Source organism: Silurus aristotelis, assembly GCF_946808225.1.
Source record: "Silurus aristotelis genome assembly, chromosome: 5".
NCBI lineage: Eukaryota > Metazoa > Chordata > Actinopteri > Siluriformes > Siluridae > Silurus > Silurus aristotelis.
The window spans coordinates 9,143,293-9,152,973 of record NC_139578.1 but is presented as its reverse complement, the minus strand read 5'-3'; the positions used below and the strand labels follow the sequence as shown (position 1 = coordinate 9,152,973).

The following is a 9,681-nucleotide window of genomic DNA, read 5'->3' as shown; positions in this document are numbered from 1 at the left end:
CTCTCTCTCTGTTTCTTTCTCTCTCTGTCTCTCTTTACACAATCTCTCTCTCTCTCTCTCTCTCTCTCTCTCTCTCTCTCTCTCTCTCTCTCTCTCTCTCTCTCTCTCTCTCCCCCTCTCTTTCTGTGTTTTCGTCTCTCTTTCAATCTATCTATCTGTCTCCCTCTGTTTTTGTCTGTCCCTTTTTCTCTTTAAATCTACCTATTTATCTGTGTCTCCCTCACCCCCTCTCTCTCCCTCTGTTTGTCTGTCTTTTTCTCTTTTTTTCACTTTCTCTCTGTTTCTTTCTCTCTCTGTCTCTCTTTACAATCTCTCTCTCTCTCTCTCTCTCTCTCTCTCTCTCTCTCTCTCTCTCTCTCTCTCTCTCTCTCTCACACACACACACACACACACACACACACACACACACACACACACACACACACACATACACACACACACACACACTGACACTTTTGTTTAACTATCATTGTGATGACCATCTGTTGACTTGGCATAATTATTTCAGCAGCTAATTCTAATGTCATTCCTACATGTAGTTCTAACATAACTCAAAAATCCTTGCAAGGTCAAATGTGTCAGATATTCCCATCCTCCTGGTATCCCCTACCCCTAACCCCACAGCTACATCCCCTCTGGTTCCTGTAACGGTTCCTGATAAGGAGATAATCCATTGTGCAGAGAACCGACTATAACTGTACCTGAAAACCCCCTGGAGTGTTTTCAGCAATATAGGAATCAGCAGGTTAGAGTTTGACTGTAGACACATATTTAATATTGAAATCCTTATTGCATTGCTCCAGGATAAAGAAATCACTAGTAAACCAAAGATATACTGAACATCTGGTTAAGGCTGTGGAAATAGACCTTTTAGGCCACATGCAAAGAAACCTGTTTTTATTGCAACAGAAGATGCAAATTAGAGTAGAAATGTTTTTTGTCATTCTAAACAAAGATTTAGTCATTCTAAACAGATCTACAAAAGACATTAAAAAAAAGCACAGTACAGGACGTTCAGTCATATCCAGTCCTGAACACTCCGGACTCGGGATCTAAAGCGTCGACGGAGTATGCGCGACCGGCGTGACGTCACTAAAACAGACACGCCCCTTGCACCAGGGTCCCGCGCGGCTGTCAGTCACCGCGTCGCGCGCGTGAGTGTTACACTGCAGTGCATGAGATTGAGAATCTCTGAGAGTAGAGAGATGTATAGCGAACACGCATCTGTTTGCGTCATGCGCGTGGCGAGGAGACAATCAGATGAGGTCTCACTTGTAATGCCAAGAAAGTTCTAGCTTGGTTAATTGTTGGTTGAAATGCATCACGTCAAAGTCCATTTCTTTGAGCAACATGTCTTTCTATCTGGTCTCTGCAGTGCAAAATTGAGTCAAATGTTTTTGTTTTTTCGTTTTAAGTGCCTCTTATTCCGACGACACAAACCAGGAAAAGCGTAAATCACTCTAAATGCGTTTTGATTATGATGATGATGATGGTGGTGTGTTAATAGCTGTTTTGCGCCAGCAGAGGGCAGTAATGTAATACGAATTTCAATGCGCGCACTCGCTAATTGCCGTCGTTTACGAGCCGCGACGTGTCTCTGACACCACTGCAACATCCACAGCTCCTGATGCTCCTGTTTCCACTGTGCAAATCTGGTGAGTGAGACAGATGTGGTGCTTTACCCTTCTATGCATTGGTAATTACCTTTACGCAAAATGTCATTAATCGCAATAAATAGAAATATAAGGCCGTCTGAGCTTTTCTTGAGGTTCATAGAAACACACACTGTCTAGACACTACATATAAAAAAATGTTTACATTTCATAAGCATTGATTTCTGATGGGAATTCCTAGAGATTTTTCTGTCCGGTGTTGTTGATTTAGCTTTTTGCATTCGTTTTTATAGAAGTAATGAGAGTTTCAATTCTCTAAGAAACCAATGGAAAGTAATTGGGCCTGACTTCAACTTCAACCTGATCAAGCAAAAAGATTTACTGCTTAAACTCTAATCTACATTTGGTCGATAATCACAGTCCTACAATGGCGCATGATCTATAGGCCTTGTTTACATTATGAAGTCTAAACACTGAGACTAATGAAGAGTAAAGAGACAGGTCATTTTGTTGGTCTCCAGCAGAGGTTCCCAAACTTAGTCCTGACGTGCTTAATGTCTTTACCAATGTAATGTTGTCCCTGCTTTAGTCCCAACACATCCGACACAACAAACGACCCGATAAACGGTCCTTCCTGTTTCAAAGAGACACAAATTGTGGATTGCAGGGGGGGTTTTCCAAGTCCAGAGCTGGGAATCTGTAATCTTGAGAATGTGGGTTTTTGATGTGAAGCAGATATTTGATTCCATTCATAATTTAGCATTTGGTTTCGACATGTGGTGCATTTCAAATCAAGCTGAAATACACAGCAAAGTGATGTATAAGTAGAAGGGTGGAGAAAAATGTCAGAATAATGACTTTATAATCGTTATTTAGCCAAAAGTATCTGAACACTTCACCATCAGATCAGATTTTGTCCACCCTCGATCTTATTAATAAGCTCCACTTTTCTGGAAAGGCCTTTTATTCAATTCCGTAATGTGGCTGTATGGGATTGGAAGATCAGGGCATAACTGACATTCCAGTTAATACAAAAGGACAGGGCTCGGGGCAGAACAATTCAGTTCTTCGTCAGCGTGGAAAACTGTGTCTTCATGGAGTTTGTCTTGTGTTCAGGGACATTGCCAGCATCCTAGTTTCATTTAAGATATTCTATTGCACTGGGTGATTTCAAGGTTGTGGCACCAATGGGAAGTGGCAGCTCAGTGGATAGGATGTTGGATTTCTGATCAGAAGGTCATGGGTTCAAATTTTAGCACCACTACGCTGCCACTGCTGGGTCCTTGAGCAAGACCCTTTACCCTCACGATTAGCTGTAAAACTGAGATAGTTGTAAGTCTGCCAAATGTTGTAAATGTAATCAAAAGAAAGCCCAGTGTGATAGCCAGGTGTATACAAGTGTTTGGCTGTATAGTGTATATCACATGCTGCCTCATTATACAAATTACATTTGTACATAAACGTTCATACAGAGTACGACATGTAGTGAAATGCTTTTCTCTAAACATAAAAATAGAAATAGAAATAAAATTAATTCAAAATAAAATGAAGTATAAAAAGTATAAAAAGTATATTAAAATTATAAATGTGTATGTATGTGTATATATATATATATATATATATATATATATATATATATATATATATATATATATATATATATATATATATACACACACACACACACACACACACACACACACACACACGCACACGCACACAAACACACAAGAAGTAGACAGAAAGGGAGATGGATATGTGTATGACAGATATTGACAGAAGTCCAGATTTGTGTCCCAGTGTGATTGTCACTAAAGTGTCCATGTGCTGGTTTTAAAGTGACACTGTGCTGTGCAGGTCCAGTCTTAAGTGACCGTGTGCAATTGTGCAAATCGTGCAACAAAGGAAAAGTGACACATAACATTACAACATTATGACTGGTGAAGTGAATACCACTGATTATCTCTTCATCATGGCACCTGTTAGTGGGTGGGAGATATTAGGCAGCAAGTGAACATTTTGTCCTCAAAGTCGACGTGTTAGAAGCAGAAAAAATGGGCGAGTGTAAAGATTTGAGCGAGTTTGACAATTAATGATGGCAAGACGTCTGGGTCAGAGCATCTCCAAAACTGCAGCTCTTGTGGTCAGTATCTATCAGAGGTGGTCCAAGGAAGGAACAGTGGTGAACCAGCGGCAGGGTCATGGGTGGTCAAAACACATTGATGCACGTGGGGAGCGAAGGCTGGACCGTGTGGTCCAATCCAACAGACGAGCTTCTGTAGCTCAAATTGCTGAAGAAGTTAATGCTGTTAATGAGGGTCAGAACTGTTTTGGCAGCAAAAGGGGGACCAACAGAACAGTGGCTAAAAAGTTATGCCTGCTCGGTGTATAATACTGTGGCATACTATTTTTGCACATTCCCATGCATTGTGCATTTTATACCATAATATAAATAGAATACTAGGCTAATAATAGCTGCCTCAAAGTAGAGGAATACTAGGTTATAAATACAATATGCTGTCTAATACCATGTCGAGTACATCATCATAACGTCGTGCTGAATCGTCTGGAAATCGGAAGGGAGAACTGGGTGTGACAGCGAGGAACCGGAGGGCAGGTGCACGTGTGTGAGTTTGCAGCTCCCCAGGCGCGCGCTCTGGCAGTGGCACATCGCCGGCGTGCTGACGCGCTTCTGAGTCACCGTCATCTCAGCGTGTGTGCTGCTGCTCGCTCCCTGCCGTCAGCGTGTCGCCTCTTGGCCGGCACTCGGCGCCACAGATCGGCCCGCAGACCGAAAAGCGCTCACGTGCTCCTGCAGCACCACCGGCGCAAACGTGTCTCATTGTTCTGTTGTTTGTGTGAAATCCTCCTCCTCCTCCTCCTCCTCCTCATCTTCCTCCTCCTCCTCCTCCTAGCGGCGCCTCGCCCCCACTTCACCGGACGCTTTGTGCTTTTCACAGAGAACTGGTGGACACTGCTACTCCCTCCCAATGGACACACTATACTGTATCACTGGGCTTTTAGAGAGGTTTCAGGGATAAAATTAAATATAACTGAAAAAAAAAAAAAGACTGCAAAAACATGACAATGTTGTTTTTATCATGCATGCTAAAAGTGGTCCAACTCTTACTTCCCAAAACCTTCAAGATGGAAAAAGAATATGCTTTCATTTTCCAGCTGGAAACTTGCCTAATAATATCTGTGTGGTGTTCTCATCATGTGCTCAGGGTTCTCCAGTTTCCTCCCATCTAACCAAACAAAATATGACAGTAGATGGATAACTGACCCCAACATTAAATCAGGGTGTGAATGACTATGTGTGCCTGGTATCCAGCTCATTTAGGATGTGTCCTTGTTCCCAACACTAGTGTACACTGATCAAACATAACATTATGACCACCTGCCTGATATTGTGTTGGTCCCCCTTTTGCCACCACAACATCCTGACTTGTCAACCAATAAAAGCATCAACTTCTTCAGCAATTGGAGCTACAGAATCGGACCTGGATCGGACCACACGAGCCAGCCTTTGCTCCCCACATGCATAAATGAGCATTGCCCACACATGACCCTGTCGCTGGTTCACCACTGTTCCTTCCTTGGACCACTTTTGATAGATACTGACCACTGCAGACCGGAAATACCCGAAAAGAGCTGCAGTTTTGGAGATGCTTTGACCCAGTTGGCTCTTGTCAAACTCGCTCAAATTCTTACACTTGCCCATTTTTCCTACTTCTAACACATCAACTTTGTGGACAAAATGTTTACTTGCTGCTTGATATTTTCACTCACAAACAGGTGTCTTGAAGAAGAGATAATCAGTGTTATTTACTTCACTGATCATAATGTTATATTATCATAATGTTCTGCCTGGTCAGGGTATTTTGCTCAATAAGTTGTGCTATATGGGGCAGTGGTGGTTCAGTGGTGGAGGCTCTGGGTTACTGATTATAATGTCAGGGGTTCCATCACTGCCAAACTGCCACTCTTGGGCCCTTGAGCAAAGCACTTAACCCAATCCGCTCCAGGGGCGTTGTACCATGGCTGACCCTGTACTCTCACCCCAGCTTCCTGACAAGATGGGATATGTGAAAACTAGGGTGGTGGTAGCTCCCTGGTTAAGACTCTGGAAAACTAATCGGGAGGGCGGGGGTTCTAACCTTTGAAGTCTCCATCAATGAATACATCAACACTGGTTCGCTAGGTTTCAGAGTTAGGATACCATCAGCCTTAAACTCTGCTGGGACTCTGCAAAAAAAAAACAATACAAACCATAGATACATAAAATAAACATGAAAAAAAAGTTTGTGTTTCAGGAAAAGGTAGGTCTTTACACCTATTAGCATGATAACTAATACTCGGGCAGCAATTTTGTTCTTAGGCCACAGAGGCATGATTTCGGAGTTGATCATGAAAAAGAAAGCATTGAAAACAATGCACATGTCTAATAATGAAACGTTTAACATTGAATTATCATCGCATGTCATCCTAGAAGGTCTGAAAAGACTAACGTAGTCTATGACATTTTTATTTTCACAAAATCGAAATTCAGAGCAAGCAAAGTTCTTTCAACACTGTGAACTACCCATAAAATATATATATATATATATATATATTTTGAGGCAAAAAAATGCAATTATCTTTTAATTGGTCTAAAATGCAACATTTCTAAGCAGTCTTAATGCCAATTTGAACTGGACCTAATTAGTGGTGTGCTTTATATAAAATCAAATTTTGTGGTCAGTTAAATGTAATAATGAATTGCTTTTTTTCTAACAACACATAATCTGGCTTTCCACTCAGATAAATAACACATTCACCTACACATGAAAGTAGAGTGTAGATGCTGTCTTGTTCTGATACTGTTGTTTTGAACGAGCTGAGAAACACAGACACACAGACACACAGACACACAGACACACACAGACACACACACACACAAACACACACACACACACACACAAAGCTAGCAGTCATTCGGGTTACTGCAGTTTAATGACTCTAAAATGTTAATATGGTCATAAGCCTTACTCCAGAATATTTGATTAGGGTCATGACAGACGCATCACCTAAAATGTTAATGAGCTGAAATCGTGCACAGGAGGGATGCTCCCTGTCACATACTGGACAAATAGTATGGATCAGCTGAATCTATAAGATCCCTCAACTATAACAAGACCAGCAAAGGGCACAGACTTCTACCGGGGTTGTGCCACACTGCCGGACAAAAGAGATAATGAGTTGTACTAAGCAGATTAGCAACTAGATGAAGCATTAATGAATCTCTTGATTGGTGTGCTATGTGGTTTTTTTTTGTCTTTTGCCCCACCCATGTATCATAGATGATTACGGTTCATTAATATCTCAGTGTAACATTCGGCTGGGGTGTTGGATCTCTAAATTTTATTCAGGGAAACTTATTAAATCAGTGTTTGTTTTTTTACGTAGATTATTTGTGCTGCTGGAGTATTTTGTCAGCAAAATGCGTTCTTTACTAAATGTTTTATTGCGCAAAGGTGGTAAAACGGCAGAAGTTATCAACAGAAGGTCTTCCTGGGATTCTGATTGTAGTCACTGAAAGATTTATAGCAGTTTCGGAGTAATATGCTTCAACATGAATAAATGAATAATAAACTGTGGAAGGGTCAGGGGTTACATTGGAAATTTCATAGACAATGCTATTATGCTGCTACAAGAGTTTTTTTTACTACTCTTCTTGCTTAAACACTTTTGTCAATGTGCTCTATACTGCATAATAGTATAGAGGCTACATTTTACAAATGGTTATTCTGGTTTCTTGCATTTAATAGTCTTGTTGTCTCGTCTAAATAGTTCTGTGAATGTATTTTTTATTTAGTTGTATTTATTGTCAAATTATATATAAAAAAAAAACAAAAAAAAATGTAGTATTTGTTTAACACCATCATGTATTTTGTACTCTGTGGACAGTGGTCCTGAACAAAACACTATATTTCAGTCCAGATTGTTCTGTTACATGGAGGATTTGCAATAAAACCCACGTCTTGACTTAAACGGAGTAGATAAGATGCATTCGGAGGGGCTGACATTATTTGAACGTTCTTACTGTTAGTATTATTTTCTGTTCGAAAACTTTTTAACAACTGTCAAGCTGTATTATAGTAATGCATTAATATTAAATCCTAATTTCATTTTCCCCAATGACTTGGCTGTCTTCACCCATCGTGTATTTTCTGCCTTCCCCACTTTACTTACTTGCTGTTTGCCCCTTCAGTTGACCCACCACATCTCATACACTACAGCACTTTTAAAACTCATTATGCCCTGTCAAACATGCCAAGACTTCGCTCCGCTTTCAAACGTCACATGAATGGATAACCTTGAGCGTTGGCATTATGTGACTGTGAATGCCGCCGTTGGTTTAATTAAGTGGTTGTGTTCGCAAGAGACTGCAATCCCTCATACTCAAATCCTACCTAAATATCTGTTTAATGCGTATGTGGATGATTCACACTTTGAGAGAGAGAGAGAGAGAGAGAGAGAGAGAGAGAGAGAGAGAATGAGAGAGAGAGAGAGAGAGAGAGAGAAATGTCTAGAGAAAGTGCTAGAAGAAAGTCGCAACATCCCAGATGTATGTATTGCTCGTACCATCTAGGGACGTACCAGTGCCAATTGGATCCCACTACATGTGTGGAGTTTTGACATTGGAACTCCTGGAGTGTTTAAAGGCTCTGGCATGGAGAAGCTGGTGCTGGATTTGTGATGATCACAAATGTTGAGCTCAGTAGCTCCTAGTTTTATAACCATAATAACTGTATAAGACTGTAGAAAGAACATTACTTATAATCTTATACTCCAGTACTCATTTTAGTTCTCATTCTCCAGTGTTCTGTACTGTTGAAAGATTTATGATCAAACTCTTGATGTCACCCAAATGAGGATGGGTTCCCCTTTTGAGTCTGGTTCCTCTCAAGGTTTCTTCCTCATTACATCTAAGGGAGTTTTTTCTCATCAGGGATAAATACACACCGTTCACCTTGACTGTTGATTTCTGTAAAGCTGCTTTGAGACAATGTCTGTTGTGCACTATAGAAATAAACTTGACTTGACTTGACTTGACTTGCTTAAAGTTTCTATTTCTATTACTAATCTTTTTGTTTTTTACTCAAGTGTAATTTTAGTTTATTTTTATGATTAGATTTTAAAATTGTACTTTCCTTTAAGTTGCCTCTGTATCGCAGTGAAAGTTGTTTAGAAATGCTCTAGATAAAAAAAAAATAGATTTAGTATTAACTGGACTAGTATTTAGTAAAAAGTAGGAATTTAGTAGACCACTGTAGGAGACTTTAAGAGAATTCTGATCTCTGTAACTCTGCTCTGTTTATCTCTGAGCTCATTATTTTAACAGTTCTTGTGCTAACTTTTCTATCAATTATTATAAGTAAATTAGAGTTTATGATATATATATATATACTACATCAGACTATTTGTGAGTCAACCGTTCCACAACCAAACTGCCATAACGGAAAAAAAGCCATAAATGTTTGTTCTATCAACATACATTCATCCATCCAATTTTAGACTCAGCTGCAATGCCATCTAGCAATTGATCTTTTGTCCCCATGACTCAACTACATGAGGTGATGAAGGGATCTACATGTCCAAACAGATTGCGGAGGTGATGTCATAAGTTCTTACATCACTAGGGAGCATATGGCCCCTTGGAGCGTCATCCTAATACTGGTACTGAAATCACTTGCAATAATGTCATTATTCCTTGTTACATTTGCAAAACCAATTTTTTTCTTTTAACTGTAAACCAAAGAAAGCGCAGACAACCCAAGAAACATTTATACCTCTCTGCTTCAAGCACAAAGGGCAAGTGTCAAGTTGAGTAATAAATGAAACGTTGCTAAGAGCTTCGCACAAATAGTCCAGCCTGTAAAGCTGTCGTACAGTGAAAAGGTACAGAAATGTTATCTTTGGATTAATAGTGCAAAAGAGATAATGGCAAAGTTTTACAACCTCTTCCTTCGCAGCCAGGCTGTTGTTTGAAAGCTCAAATAAGCACTTTGCCCATAGTGCTATG

At 40.1% G+C, this 9,681-nt stretch overlaps 1 long non-coding RNA gene across 1 annotated transcript; it reads left to right on the top strand.

Annotated features, from left to right (window-relative positions):
* The first annotated feature begins 978 nt into the window (after positions 1-978).
* On the top strand, positions 979-2,140 carry LOC310726417. Its single transcript, XR_014533752.1, has 3 exons — positions 979-1,154; positions 1,525-1,655; positions 1,907-2,140. It is a non-coding gene; the product is annotated as an uncharacterized lncRNA (long non-coding RNA).
* The last annotated feature ends 7,541 nt before the right edge of the window (positions 2,141-9,681 follow it).